The sequence below is a fragment of the Apium graveolens genome, chromosome 6 (genome assembly GCF_009905375.1).
Source record: "Apium graveolens cultivar Ventura chromosome 6, ASM990537v1, whole genome shotgun sequence".
NCBI lineage: Eukaryota > Viridiplantae > Streptophyta > Magnoliopsida > Apiales > Apiaceae > Apium > Apium graveolens.
Window position 1 is genome coordinate 82,608,191 of NC_133652.1, and position 16,604 is coordinate 82,624,794.

The 16,604-nt window shown below is 41.2% G+C and overlaps 1 non-coding gene across 1 annotated transcript; it reads left to right on the forward strand.

Moving 5' to 3' along the window:
- Positions 1 to 14,238: 14,238 nt before the first annotated feature.
- On the forward strand, positions 14,239 to 14,345 carry LOC141669420 (small nucleolar RNA R71). Its single transcript, XR_012553706.1, has one exon. It is a non-coding gene; the product is annotated as a small nucleolar RNA R71 (small nucleolar RNA).
- Positions 14,346 to 16,604: the final 2,259 nt, after the last annotated feature.

The following is a 16,604-nucleotide window of genomic DNA, read 5'->3' on the forward strand; positions in this document are numbered from 1 at the left end:
GGTGCTCTGCCTTTACTCTTTGGCAAGTCAAACACTTGTTTACCCATTCTGCTACGTCCCTCTTCATGTTGGGCCACCAGTAATATTCCTTCAAATCCCTATACATCTTGGTACTTCCCGGGTGAATGGAATACCTTGAACTATGGCTTTCATCCAAAATCTCATCTTTAAGTTCTTGAACATTCGGAACCCAAATTCGGTAGGAGTACCTCATTATCCCTTTATCATCTTTCTCGGTATGGATCTCCTCTCCAGTCATTGACTCTCTGCCTTCATTCATTATTTTCTCCTGGCACAATCTGATCTTTTCCAATAACTCTGGCTGCATTGAGATCTCAAAAAGCTTTTCAGTTCCGGTTCCGGTTACCTTTACTTCTATTTCCATTCTCTCAAAATCCCTTATCAACTTTTCCGAAGTCGTTATCATTCTGAGTCTTTCCTTTCTACTAAGGGCATCAGCCACCACATTGGCTTTCCCTGGATGATAGAGAATCTCACAATCATAGTCCTTGATTAGTTCTAACCATCTCCTCTGGCGCATGTTGAGCTCTTTCTGCGTAAATATGTACTTGAGGCTCTTATGGTCTGTGAAAATCTCGCACTTCTCTCCATACAAGTAGTGCCTCCAAATTTTTAAAGCAAATACTATTGTCGCGAGCTCAAGGTCATGAGTAGGATATCTAACCTCGTATTCCTTCAATTGTCTCGACGCATACGCAATAACTTTACCGTGCTGCATAAGCACACATCCTAATCCTTTGTGCGACGCGTCACTATATATCACAAAATCTCCTTTTCCGTCCGACAATGCCAATACCGGAGCCGTTATCAACCTTTTCTTTAATTCCTGAAAACTGTTCTCGCATTTCTCCGTCCATTCAAACTTCTCCGTCTTACGAGTAAGTCGTGTCAAAGGGGCTGCGATCTTCGCAAAGTCCTGAACAAATCTACGATAGTAGCCGGCCAATCCTATGAAACTCCTTACCTCTGTGGGTGTGGTTGGCCTTTCCCAATTTGAGACCGCCTCTATCTTGGAGGGGTCGACCAATACTCCTTCTTTATTGATCACATGTCCTAAAAACTGTACTTCATTCCGCCAGAATTCACACTTCGAGAATTTGGCATATAACTGCTCCTCTCTGAGTATTCCTAGAGCTATCCTCAAATGCTCTGCACGTTCTGCCTCAGTCCTTGAGTAGATCAAAATATCATCGATAAAAACTATCACACACTTGTCCAAGTACTTCTTAAATACTCTATTCATTAAATCCATGAAAGCCGCTGGGGCGTTGGTTAATCCAAAGGACATTACCAAGAACTCATAATGCCCATACCTGGTACGGAACGCTGTCTTGGAAATATCTTCGGGTTTAATCTTTAGTTGGTGATATCCAGTTCTCAGGTCGATCTTGGAAAAATAAACAGCATCCTTTAGCTGGTCAAACAGATCGTCTATTCTAGGCAATGGGTACCTGTTCTTTATGGTTAGCTTGTTCAACTCTCGATAGTCGATGCACAACCTCATGCTCCCATCTTTCTTCTTAACAAATAAAACCGGTGCTCCCCACGGAGACACACTGGGTCTTATCATACCCCTATCCAAGAGTTCCTGCAATTGGATAGCTAATTCCTTCATTTCTAACGGGGCTAACCGGTAAGGTGCTTTTGAAACTGACGTCGTCCCTGGGGCCAACTCAATAGCAAATTCAATCACTCTATCGGGTGGTAATCCCGGAAGGTCTTGTGGGAATACATCTTCAAATTCGTTGACTACTGGAATATCTTGTAAGTTGGGCACCTCCTTCTGCGTGTCCACCACATAGGCTAGGTAAGCCTCACTTCCTTTTCGTAGCATCCTTTTGGCCTGGGCCATGGTCAAAAATTTCTGCGCCTGCCTCTTTCCTCTAAATATAACTTCTTTCTTCCCGGGGATATTTAACTTAACTTTCTTCCCTTTACAGTCTATCTGAGCATCGTTGCTAGATAGCCAGTCCATTCCCAAAATCACATCAAACTCCCCTAATTTAAAAAGAATCAGATCAACACTGAAAGATTGTTCCCCTATGCCTATCTCACAGGCGGGGTGAATCTGGTTTACAGGAATAATTTCATGATTGGCTATTTCTACTTGTAAGGGTTCTATCAAGGGTTCAGCCTTAAGTCTTAACTTACGCGCAAGGTCCTTTGATATAAAAGATTTAGTTGCTCCCGAATCAAATAAAACATTTGCACTGACTGAATTTAGAGAAAGGGCACCTGCTATCACATCTGAATCTTTCATAGCATTCTGGACTGTCATGTTGAAAGTCCTCGCAGTAGGTGGCTTATTAGAAGCAGCCCTGCTTGCTCCCGAAGCTGCTGGTTTGTTCATTGGGCATTCCCTCTTCCAATGACCTGGGCGTCCGCACTGATGACAAGTGGCGGTTGGAATGACGGCAGGGGCTGACGAAGGGCATTTATTTGAGTAGTGGCCTTCCCGACCGCACTTAAAACAGGTTACTGGCTTTTCTTTACACTCCCCAGTGTGATTCCTTCCACATATGTTACAGGCTGGCAATGGGGGTCGAGACTGGTTGGAATAGGACATTCTTGACTTCTGGCCGCCCTGGCTCACATTCACACTCATTGGCCGCATAAACCCAGTGTTCCTTCCTGGCAGGGACACTGCTCCTCGATTAAATCTAGTTGGGAAGCTCCTTCCTACGGAACCTCCACCCATGCTCATACTTTTCCTCTTTATTCCTTTCTTCTCTCTTTCCTTCTGCATCTGTTCACTTCCAACTTCTACAATCGTTGTCTTTTGCACCAGAGTGGCATAATCCGTAAGCTCAAGGATTGCCACCCTATTCTGAATCCACGGTTTCAGTCCCTGCTGAAACCTCCTAGCTTTCTTTTCCTCGGTGCTCACAAACTCCGGCACAAACCTTGATAACTCAGTAAATTTCGCTTCGTACTCTGCTACAGACAAGTTATTCTGCTTTAGCTTCAAGAACTTGAGCTCCATCTGGTTTTCCATAAACCTCGAGAAATACTTTCCCAGAAACAACTGACTAAATCTCTCCCAGGTTATAATAGCATCTGTCTCCATGTTTTTCTTGGCCTCCCACCAGTAGTTAGCTTCTCCTTTCAGAAGGTAGGTAGCAAATACAGTCTTCTGTGCCTCCTCGGTACTCAAAATCTCAAAAGATTTCTCCATTTCCTTTAACCATGCCCTTGCCTCAACTGGGTCGGCTGATCCGTGGAACTCAGGGGGCTTAAGGGACTTAAAAGCCCTGAAAGAGTTTGCCACAGCATTGTTACTTCCTTGAGGGGGTGGGTTGGGTTGACGTTCCAAATTCTGCCTTAGGAGTTGCATGAACTGGCCCATGGGATCCATGCCTGGGTTTGGTACTGGTTGCTCAACCTCGGTTTCTCCTTCTTCAGCCTCTATCTCAAATCCCTCAACATCATATGTTTCCTCTTCCTCTTCATACAGGGAGTCATCCTGTTCCACATAATCCTCATCTTCCTCTTCACTGTGTTCTTGGTTTCTATTGTCCTGATTATGGCTTCCCTGGTCCTCAGATCCAGGGTTCGCCCTAGTTCCAATCTTTCTTGGCGGCATGATTCTGATAATAATAAAAAAATTGTTGGGAAAATTCAACGTTAGGTCACAATCATATACAACATTGTGCCTTGCACAGCTCTTATAATGGGGAGAACGTATATCGCAATTCTATTATTTTAAGAAAGTTCTAATACGAAGTATAATAATGATAAAAACAGTGATCCCTTCACTATGGAACTGAACCGAAAGGAAACAAATATATACATAATGCGAGAAATACATAGTTTGATCTGGTCAAAAGTACAACAGTGCTACAGTCATCTGTCCCAAAAGTGATACACAGGAGTCTATTTGTCTAGTCAGAAAAAGGGATGCTATATACAAGTCAACTATCTCGGAAAATTGGCTCTTACTAAGGCCTCGGCTAACTAGACAACTAGACTATTCCATCATCAATCCTGAATCACACACCGGAGCGGGTCAGCTCCCAAACCCTTTCCATCACAGGACGGAAGATATAGTCGGCCTGCCGCCTGGAGATCCTACCATGCCTGTCCCCCTGGAGCGATCTGAGCCTCGCTCGGGATGTGAGCTCTATCCCCGTAAGCTCCCTCCTCAAGGATCGGGGTATAGAAGCCCTAGTCTCATAAGCTTGGGTACGCCTACCCGCCCTCTCTGCATCCAACTCCCTCCTGGCCTCATCTAGTCGGCCCTCGGCAACAGCCACTCGGGTCCTCAGAACATCCTGAACATATCCATGTGCTAACGAAGACTGCCTGTGGGCAGGGTCAAGAGGTGGTGAATCCGGAGCCGCTGAGGGTGCCTCCTCGGTCTGCCTAGGCTCGGAAGTATGGGTCTCTGAGCTGTCATCATCAGGAATCCAAGATAGTGGTGGAGGGGTAGGGGCTCTGACCACCGGAAGTGTGGGTAATGGGGTACCAGCATACACTACCATAGGTCCAACACGCTCCTCAGCTACTGGGACCTCATCCAGGTCCTCCTCATCTGGAATAGCAATAACCTCCATCTCAGGCTCCTCTGAGGGGTCCTCCTCATCCTCCTCCATCTCAGGCTCCTCCTGATCCTCAACATCTAGCAATGCCTCATCATGCTCACGCTCGAACATCTCAGGGTCCTCTATCTCAGGCGCCTACACATTAAACGAGCTAAGTTACTATCATGATACTTATAAGGGTTCTCGTAAGGGTTTTAACTGTCAGCACTACTTTAAGTAGTCCGACCATGAACTTGGCAAGAGTTCTTATTATCTTTGTGAGTTTGTTATTATATCGACGCATCATCTCTGAGGTTTATAACGCTTAGCTCTGATACCATTTCTGTAACACCCCCAGATCCGGGGTCGGGGATCCGGGTCGTCACGGTCTTTCTTTCCACAATATCACTTTACTTAATTAATAATAATAACCTTATGCTGTGACCCCACACTAACACACACCACAACCCGTTATAGTCTCAGAGATGAAATTGAAATAAGTACAAGTCTTTGAATCCACCATTTAACAGTTATTACAACCCAAAATGATTACTTGATAAATTTACAGTTAATTGCCATTATCTGCCACAAGTTATAATTATACATAATTTGATTCTCAAAAGTAGATGGTCTGAACTACAATAGATCTACCTCTGCAGCTATAGCAGCTACAACATCATCGGGAAGACGTGGGACGCTTCCCACGCGCTTGCGCTGGGTCTGCTGGAGTCTGGCCATCTCTCCTAACTGTTGTTGTATGATGAAGAAATAAAGCAAGAGTGAGCCTTACAGCTCGCAAGATAATACATAGTGATAACAATAATATAAGTATCTAAATGGATACTTAATAGAATCTCTATCATGTGTAAGATAATTACTTACTAGATATAAGTAAAAACAAGGAATGAAGTTACCAATACTTTAATACACTTATATCATTTATAAAGCTACTTGAACTACCACCGTTCAAAGTATTATAAGTTTTAAAAAAAAACATCCCATAGATGAGACCACAAGTTAAGACTTGAATAGATTCAATCTTTGAAATATTATTGAATGAAATAAAGTTACGAGATACTTTATTTAGTCCCGATATATATATATCCACATATATATCTCTTAAACATTTCCTGGAACCTCTGTTATGTAAAGCATGAACAGAGTTTGAAACATCCAATGAATTTTGGAAAGGAAAAGAATTTTGGCATAAACCAGATATCTTGCTGATCAGGAAAAGATACCAATAAGTAACCTTTTCTACTAGTAGATGGATGAATCCCCCACCAGTCATCACCCTGACCACATAAGGACCTTGTGCTGGACCGCCACCCGGCCTCTTACGCGTTGATGGACTGCCACCCAGCCACTTACACTTTGATAGACCGTACCCCGGCCTGTCGCTTATGCCGACTCAATTAGATGGGCTTACTTCCCGAACATTGGGCAAGTAATCAATTCATTTATCAAAACAGCAACCTTGTTGCGAATATAAAATACACCACAGAGCCGGATCCCCAAGATTTTGAGCGAATATTCAAGTCTCCTTCGAAAGGAAGATCTTAAATCGGAAAACGAGTTTTGGGATCCGCTCTAACTTTTTAAATCATTTTGAAGACTCGAAAACATTTTTAAGAATGTTTGGAGTAAAGCTGATTTAATGAAATAAATCAGTCCCGATATATTAGAAAATATCTGAATATTATTATTTAAATAATATTCTCATAAAGAATTATCTTTATAAAAATAATTGAAGTAGAAGTATTACAACTTATACTTGAAACGAGTATTAAATAACCAAAGATACACTTATATGAAAGTATTATCTTTATTTGAATAATCAAAAATAAGTTTGATTATTGACACCTTATTCTTTAATAAAATAAAGAATATATTTCAGTAATAAGCGGAGTCATAATACCTCGAATGAATATTGTAAATAATATTCATAAAATAAAGGAGTCATACATCCTCGATTGAATATCCAAGTAATATTCAATAATAATATAAAGGAGTCATAAGCCCTCGAATAATATTCGAAATAATATTCAATAATAAAATAAAGGAGTCATAAGTCCTCGGATGAATATTCGAAATAATATTCAATAATTAATATAAAGTTATCGAATAACCCTTATTCGATTAATAGCTTGGAAAACTATAACCATATATATATATAAATATATATATATATATATATATATCCATATCCATTTATACAAAATCTACTCGGGATCCTCGACTCCCGGTTTTAGAAAATATTTTCACCTTTGGGTCCCTATACTAAGGGTATATGCAAGTTACCGCTATCCTCTAGCATAGGTATTATGCAACTATAAGCATTTGAACCAACAGATATATAAATCAAGAATATGAAACAGGCATGCATATATACCATATCACATGCTACAATATAACGCAAGAATTTGCTAATAACCAATATGCATTTATCGCAAGATCATGCATATACACATATTCATCACAACAACAGTATAACGGGTAGAAAACTTGCCTGAGCGACTTGGGGTGATAAAAGGCTCGGGACGAGTCTGGTAACCTATAAACAACAAGTAAGTTGGAATTAAACCAAAATCACTTGTAAATCTATACTTTAACTAACTTAGACTCTAACGCTTGTTTTGCGCTCACTGATTCGCTTAAGTCACTCGGGTACCCTCGGCTCCACCATTTTTAATAATTTAAACTTTACGAGTTTTAAAGTGATTCCTTCGCGAGTGTCTTACCAACTGCCTAACACACTTACCATAAATGTTTCATACATTAATTAATCCTTTTTGGTCTTTAACCTATGTTTCAAAGTAAGGCGAGGGGAAAAGTTTCATTCGCGAAACGCCGTTACTTGAAACGGTCGTTTCTCCTAAACCGTGCATCGGAATCGAACGAACTACATATCAAAACGAAGCTCGTAACATGAGCTATCTAAACATGGCAGTGGTCATAATCTAGCAGGGGGTTCTCGGGTCCTAATGCTATGCACAAAAACAGTCCAAAGAAAATCGGACGTTACGACGGCTATGTTTACGCGATTTCCAATATTTTAAACCATTCAAAACCATCCCAAATCAACCTCAAATCCAACATACAACCAACATCCATCCTTATCACATTATAACAACCCCAACCAATTCAATTAATCATTCATACTGATGCCTAAACTTAACTTTAATCATACTTAAGTTCTTTTAATCAAAACCACAACATTTACCATTCCATTTCACTACCATTTCAAATCCCAAACTCTAATCACAACAACAAGCTACAATATCATCCTACTAATCAAAATCATCTTATAATATATAGGAATCTAGGGTTTGGAGATGGTATACCTTCCTTGAAGTGGTGGGAGGAGCTAGGAAGCCTTAAGAAGCTTTGAGAAGTCTTAAGATTGCTTGGATCTTCAAGAAAAACAAGAAAAACTTCAAGTTAAAAACTTGAAAACACTATTCATAGTCTTCTTCTTTGATTAAATGAAGAAGATTGAGAAGGAATTAATGGCTTAAACTCATGATATAGCCCTAACTAAGCATGAAGATGATTAGGGAATTTACTCACCAATTTAGGAAGCTTGGATCTTGAATTTTTGAAATTTCTTACCTAATGAATAGTGAAAAGCCGAGAGCAAGGATGAACAAGGCCTTGGTTCTTTTTGATTTTTGATGAAGAATGAATTTACTTGGCTTGGTTGCTTTGCTTTTGTGTTTGATTTAGTCAATTACCTTCTTGCCCTTGAATTTGTGTGGTTCTACTTCAACCACATCTCCTTCCTTCCCATGTCATGCTTATGTCATGCTATGATGTCATCTTCCCCTCCTTGTCCTCTTCTCATTGGTTGGGTGACATCATCCTCTCTAATCCCTTTGATTAACTTCCTAATCGTTTGCCTAATGACCGCTGATCTGTTATACGGTTCGCTTAACTTCGTTCTCGTTTATCGTTTGAAGGATCATACCCGGGATCTTATTACTTAGTTTCCCTTAACCTTTCTTAATACATTATATTCCTTTTTATGATCCTCTATTATAATCCTTTAATTTAAATCCTTTTTATCCTGTTATTATATACTCAATTCTCTCCGTATCTTGTGGATTTCCGGGAAAAACCAAAGTGTTCGGAATTGGATTCTGACGATCTTTACATACACTTATATACTACATAGAGTACTAATAATATCCCAGAATATCCATAACAGAACCCCTACATAGTGTGGCGTGAAAAGTTTTCTCATTCAGCTAAAACACTATTCACAAGGGTTACGAAAAGTTGAAAATTTTGGGGGTTATTACACACCCCTTCTCTGCAATCATGGGCAACAACTCACCATCCCTCCCTGATGGTAAAAACCCCCTCTCCTTCAGAATCGGCTTCCCCAACAGCCTAGTGTACTCCTCCTCCGCAGCTCTGTCAGTTAACCGAGGCCTTGCAGCAGTACCCCTCGATGAATCAGCAGTAGGAACTGTGCTGCTGCTGTCAATAGTGTGTGCTCTCTTGGGTGCCATTGATTCATGAATAAAAGTGTGTAAGAACTGATTTTTGATGTTTGTGAGAGGGTTTAAGTGTAGGAAGTTTTGTGGGAGATATGTAGGATAGGTGTATGTATATATAGGGTGTGGATTAGATTAGGGTTTGGGAATTAAGGGATAAAATGATGGGGTAGTGGGAACAATTCGTGGGTTTATGGGCTAAAACTGTTTTTGTGTTTTTGTTTGTTTTTTTTTTCTGAACTGTAAAAAATTTTCAGGAACTCGACCCCTGCGCGGCCGCTCAGCATAGCTGCGCGGGCACGCAGAGGGTCTCTGGAAAAAAAAAATTTCAGCCCCTGTTTTCTGATTTTTTTGTGTTTTTGGATAGGTTATGAACTTCTAAGGGTTCCTGTAACAACAATTCATGGGTTGCCTCCCACGCAGCGCTTCTTTTTCGTCATTAGCTTGACGTTCCGTACCTTTCTCAAGTAGTCAACAAAATGGCACTAACCACCTCTCGGTTTGCCATGTCCCCATAGTAGTGCTTCAACCGCTGACCGTTAACCTTGAATGCTTGGTCCGAATCATTCTCAAAAATTTCCACCGCTCCATGTGGAAACACAGTTTTGACAATAAAAGGTCCAGACCACCTTGATTTCAACTTCCCAGGAAAAAGTCGGAGCCGAGAGTTGAATAAAAGAACTTGTTGCCCTAGCACAAATAACTTAGGATGTAGCTTCCTATCATGCCACCTCTTCACCTTTTCCTTATACATTTTGTTATTCTCGTACGCTTGAAGTCGAAATTCATCAAGTTCATTAAGCTGAAGCATTCTTTTCTTACCAGCTGCATCTAAATCCAGGTTCAATTTCTTCAATGCCCAGTAGGCCTTATGCTCAAGCTCCGCCGGTAGATGACATCCCTTACCGTACACCAACTGAAACGGTGACATCCCAAGTGGAGTTTTGTATGTTGTTCTGTAAGCCCAAACAGCTTCATCGAGCTTTAAAGACCAATCCTTCCTTGACGGACAAACAACCTTCTCTAGAATACGCTTTATCTCTCTGTTAGACACTTCCGCTTGACCATTTGTTTGCGGATGATAGGCAGTAGCTACTCGATGATTCACATTATAACGCTGCATCATAGAAGTGAACTTACGGTTGCAAAAATGCGATCCTTCATCACTTATGATTCCCCGAGGTGTTCCAAACCTTGTGAAAATTTGCTTATGAAGAAAATTTAGCACTGCCTTTGCATCATTTGTCGGTAAAGCTTTAACTTCGACCCATTTTGAGACATAATCGACTGTCAGCAAGATGTACTGATTATTGCAAGACGCGATAAAAGGCCCCATGAAATCGATTCCCCACACATCAAAGACCTCGACTTCAAGCATCACATTTAATGGCATCTCATCCTTCCTTGACAAATTTCCCACTCTTTGGCAACGATCACACCTTAAAACAAACTGATGAGCATCCTTGAACAAAGTAGGCCAGAAAAAACCTGCTTGCAGAATACGAGCTGCCGTCTTCTCACCTCCATAGTGTCCCCCATAAACCGTGGAATGGCAGTCTCGTAATATCCCCTCCGTCTCACAGAACGGGATACATCTCCTGATGATCTGGTCAGCTCCCTGTCTAAACAAATATGGTTCATCCCACATATACCACTTCACCTCATGCAGAAACTTCTTCTTTTGAGCGGATGTCAAATTAGGAGGCATTATATTGCTGACGAGATAGTTTACAATATCTGCAAACCATGGTTCTTCCTCCTGAATTGCAAACAACTGCTCATCCGGAAAAGATTCATTGATTAACGTCCTATCTTGTGAAGTAGAATCGGGATTCTCCAACCTAGAGAGATGGTCAGCTACTTGATTCTCAGTACCTTTTCTATTTTTGATCTCTAACTCAAATTCCTGAAGTAAAAGCACCCAACGAATGAGTCTCGGCTTCGAATCCTTCTTGGAAACTAGATAGCGAATAGCTGCATGATCAGTGAATACTGTTACTTTCGTACCAAGTAGATACGATCAAAATTTCTCAAAACCAAAGACTATAGCCAAAAGCTCCTTCTCAGTAGTGGTGTAGTTCAATTGGGCACCATTTAAAGTCTTACTCGCATAATAGACCACATGGAAGAGATTTTTCTTGCGCTGTCCCAGAACTGCACCTACCGCATAATCACTCGCATCACACATCATCTCAAACGGTTCTGTCCAATCTGGTGCTGTAATGACTGGTGTCGTGATCAAACTCTCCTTGAGAGTCTCGAATGCTGCCAAACATTCATCATCAAATTTGAAAGGCACATCTTTCTCAAGCAAATTGCACAACGGCTTAGATATCTTTGAAAAGTCCTTGATGAATCGCCGATAAAAACCCGCATGACCAAGAAAACTACGGATTCCTTTCACAGAATTAGGTGGGGGAAGATTTTCAATGACTCCCACCTTGGCTTTGTCCACCTCCGGACCTTTGCTAGAGACCTTATGCCCAAGGATAATGCCTTCACGCACCATAAAATGACATTTCTCCCAATTAAGCACCAAATTAGTTTCCACGCATCTTTTGAGTACGGCGCGCAGATTATTCAAACATTCATCATATGAGTGTCCAAAGACGGAGAAGTCATCCATGAACACTTCGACGTTATTTCCAATCATGTCAGAGAATATAGCCATCATACATCTCTGAAAAGTGGTCGGGGCGCCACATAACCCAAACGAAACTCTGCGAAAAGCAAATGTGCCAAATGAACAAGTGAAGGTAGTCTTTTCCTGATCCTCTGGTGTAATACAAATCTGATTATACCCGGAATAACCATCCAGAAGACAAAAATACTCATGACCCGCCAATCTGTCAAGCATCTGATCAATAAATGGAAGGGGGAAGTGATCCTTCCTTGTGGCTTTGTTCAATTTTCTATAATTTATGCATACTCTCCATTCTGTAACTGTTCGAGTAGGGATGAGCTCATTCTTTTCATTTGCGACCACCGTGATACCTCCCTTCTTAGGTACACATTGTACGGGGCTCACCCACGAGCTGTCAGAAATAGGATAAATGATGCCTGCATCTAGCCATTTCAGAATTTCTTTCTTCACCACCTCCTTCATGATGGGATTCAGTCTTCGCTGTTGTTCCACAGTTGGCTTACTACCTTCCTCTAGCAGAATTTTATGCATACAATATGAAGGACTTATCCCCTTGATGTCTGCTATGGTCCATCCTATAGCCGATTTGAATTCTCTCAAAATCCTTAAGAGCTTGTCTTCCTCACTACCTAAAAGGTCAGATGAAATAATAACAGGTAACGTAGATGAATCACCTAAAAAAGCATACCTCAAGTGTTCAGGTAATGGCTTGAGCTCCAAGGTAGGTGCTTCCTCTATTGATGGTTTGAGCTTCCCTTCAGCATTCTTGAGGTCAGAAGTACCAAGAGATTCAAATGGTATGTCCAGCTTTCGCTTCCAGGGAGAAGCGTTCAGATATTATAATTGCTCGTTGTTATCTTCATCATCGCTGTCAAAATCCCCCACTAAGGCCTTTTCCAATGCATCAGACATTAGCATGTGATCGAGTTCCGAAGTAACCGCAGAATCAATCACATCCACTTTTAAGCACTCCTCATCTTCTGTAGGGAATTTCATTGCCTTGAATACGTTGAAGGTCACATCCTGATCTTGGACCCGCATAGTAAGTTCCCCTTTTTGCACATCTATCAAGGTACGGCCAGTAGCCAAGAAAGGCCTCCCCAAGATTATGGGAATCTTCTTATCTTCCTCAAAATCCAGAATAACAAAATCTGCTGGAAAGAAGAGCTTATCCACTTTGACGAGCACATCCTCAACTATGCCCCTTGGGTAAGTAATGGAACGGTCAGCCAATTGTAGTGACATGTACGTGGGTTTTGGATCAGGCAGATCCAGTTTTTTAAAGATCGACAACGGCATCAGATTAATGCTTGCTCCCAAATTACAAAGGCACTTGTCAAAAGTCAGATTGCCAATTGTGCAAGGAATGGTGAAGCTCCCTGGATCTTTCAGTTTTGGTGGTAACTTTTATTGCAGAACAGCGCTGCATTCTTCCGTGAGAGCAACGGTTTCAAGGTCATCCAGTTTCACCTTCCTTGAAAGAATAGTCTTCATAAACTTCGCATAACTAGGCATTTGTTCCAGAGCCTCAGCGAAAGGTATATTGATGTGAAGTTTCTTGAACACCTCCAGAAACTTCCCGAACTGTCTATCCAGCTTTTGTTGCTGCAATCTCTTAGGAAAAGGTGGTGGAGAATAGAGCTGTTTCTCCCCTGTATTAGCCTCATGTAGAGTGTGTTCAACAGTAGTCTTCCTTGGTTCCGCCGCTTTCTCCTTTTGCTTAGATTCTTCACCTCTAATTTCAGCTTCTACTTCTTTTGCCTTTTCAGCATCAGCTACTTTTCCAGACCTTAAGGTAATAGCCTTGACTTGCTTTTTAGCTTCCTTCCTGCCTGGTACTTCCGTGTCACTGGGAAGAGTGCCAGGTTGACGATTGAGCACTGCATTGGCTAATTGACCGATTTGATTTTCCAAGGTCTTGATAGAAACCGCCTGACTCTTGCACAACAGCTTAAGTTCTTCAAAATCAGCACTAGTGGGTGCAGCTGCACTTCCCTGTTGAGGATATGATTGCCTTGTAGCATACTGCTGTGGTTGCTGGAATCCAGGTGGGTTAAACTGTTTACTCACTCCTTGCTGATATGGTGGCTGAATAACATTCTGATTATTCCCCCAGCTGAAATTTGGATGATTTCTGTTATTAGGATGATAGGTCGCTGGCACAGGCTGCTGTTGTCGCTGATAATTATTCACATACTGAACAGATTCGTTGACAAGAGAACACTGATCCGTAGCATGAGAACCTGCACAACGCTCACAAACCATAGCTATTTGATTAACTCCATACGTAGCCAAAGAATCAACCTTCATTGATAGCGCTTGGAGCTGGGCTGCAATAGCGGTGGCTGCATCAACTTCCAGAATACCTGCTACCTTGCCTGACGTCATCCTCTAAGTAGGGTTTTGATGCTCATTTGCAGCCATCGTCTCGATAAGATTATACGCCTCAGTATAGCTTTTAGCCCATAAGGCGCCTCCAGCTGCTGCATCGAGCATGGGCCGAGATTGGGCCCCCAAACCATTATAGAAACCAGTGATCACCATCCAATCCGGCATTCCATGATGTGGACATTTTCTCAACATTTCCTTGTAGCGTTCCCAAGCCTCGCACATAGATTCTGTAGGTTGCTGCGCAAACTGAGTAAGAGCACTCCTCATAGCAGCAGTCTTTGCCATTGGATAAAACTTCACCAGAAACTTTTGCGCAAGATCTTGCCACGTAGTGATGGACCCAGCTGGTTCAGAATGTAACCAGTCTTTAGCCTTATCCCTCAGTGAGAATGGGAAAAGCCTCAACTTGATAGCCTCATCAGTCACGCCATTATACTTAAAAGTGCTGCAGATCTCGACAAAATTCCTTATGTGCATGTTGGGGTCTTCAGTTGCCGCTCCTCCAAAAGAAATAGAATTCTGCACCATCTGAATAGTGCCCGGCTTGATTTCAAAGGTGTTAGCTTGAATAGCCGGATGAAGGATGCTTGACTGAATGTCATCAATTTTAGGCCGAGAAAAATCCATAAGAGCTGGATCAGCTTGAACAATACGATCTCCCATGTTTACTGGTTCTTTCTGCTCAGTTCCTGAATCCGAATCCTCAAAATCTAACTTCTCCGGAATATCAAGAACTTCGTCTGTCTCCTCAGCTGTATCTAAAGTCCTCTTGCGAGCACGAGAACGAGTTTGCATAAACGCTTGCTAAAGTACCTGAAACACAACCGAAAAGAGTAAGTAACTACTACGTCCTAATCACTGAGTCCTAATGACCAATGATGGTAAGTACATAAACTAAACAAATACGCCGAGTCCCCGGCAGCGGCACCAAAAACTTGTTAGGGCGAAAACACGCACTAATATTCACGCAAGTATACGCGTTCGCAAGTAATATAGAATACTTTCTAGTTTGTTCCCTCAGAGACTCAGACTAAATTATTGTCTAATTAAACTCACTCACCAATGTATGATTACTTCTCAATGTTAAGATAATAACACTTAAAATTGTTGATTAAATATTAACTATAATTAACTACTTAATTAATCACTTAACTAACACTTCAATTTATCAATAATAAAACACTCATGAGATCACAACTTCATTATTACTTCCTTCTATAGCCATTGTTATTACCTTTAGCATGTGACAGTGATGATATTAATCGAATAACACAAAACTGATAAAAGCCAACTTTCATTGTACTAATACCATTCTACCAAGCATCCACAATTAAGATAGAAGTTGAATAGTCATCAATTATGTTGAGTTCCTATATGTCTACAGAAATTGACAACACAACGATTTAAGCTCAAGTTATTCCTTTTGATTACATAGGGCAAATAAAACTGTTAGAGTTACCCACTAATCATGCTCAACATACATGAACCTATGCTAGCATGGCAAGTTCTAAATCTCAAGATCCACTGTCGCTTCACAAGAGATTAACACCCTATCTTATATGTTCCCGACGCACATAAGACGAATACGCACAACCAATACTAGATATCATGCAATCATCACACACTAAAGTATTAAACAATTAACTAAAGAATTCCATAATAAATCCGTTGCAACCACATGATCACGATTAGCCCATAATAGAACTTATCGCCATCATGGGTTCATATGAAATCATGATAAACAAACACAAGAAAATAATAACTAAACTAATTATATTAAAACAGAGTACGTCACAAGAGTAAATAAGTCAAAGCAAGAAAACTAGCATCCAACGTTACAACGAAACAAGAGTCACAAGAAAATATGCTTCCTCTTCGTTGCGGTGTGCTAAATCGGTCTTCTTCCTTATCTCCTTCGCTTCTTGCGTAAAACACAATCTAAAACATAATCCCCTTCTTACTCTCTGTGAAAACGTCTCAAATCTACCTATATAATAGTCCCATAAAACTCAGATTACATAGAAGTTGGAAGCCAAACAGAAGTAGAAGTCTAAAATAATTTATCTTTTTCCCCGACCCTGCGCGGCCGCTCAGCATAGCTGCGCGGGCGCGCAGGTTGCTGCGCGGCCGCTCAGCATTGCTGCGCGGGCGCGCAGGCCTCTACTGGAAAAAATCCAGGTTTGCTCCGTTTCTTCGCCGTAATCTGCCCATTCCTTTCCTCTCGCAATGGTGAACACATGCCAAGGCTTATTCTTGATGATTCCTCCCCCGAAATGCAACTAATACCCTGAAATGCATAAACACTAGAAAAACGCATCAAATACACAAAATACTTGATTTCAAGACACCAATTTAAGCCATTTTAAGACGTTCTAAGTGGTATAAAATGCCACTTATCAACAGGCCATATACCCACCAAGCTGCAAAAAATAGAGATACTTAAAAAATATTCCAAGGCAAATCAAAGCAACTAGAAATAACAGAAAGCAGAAGTACCTGACCCCAGAGCCGGGAACACTCCTTCATAGT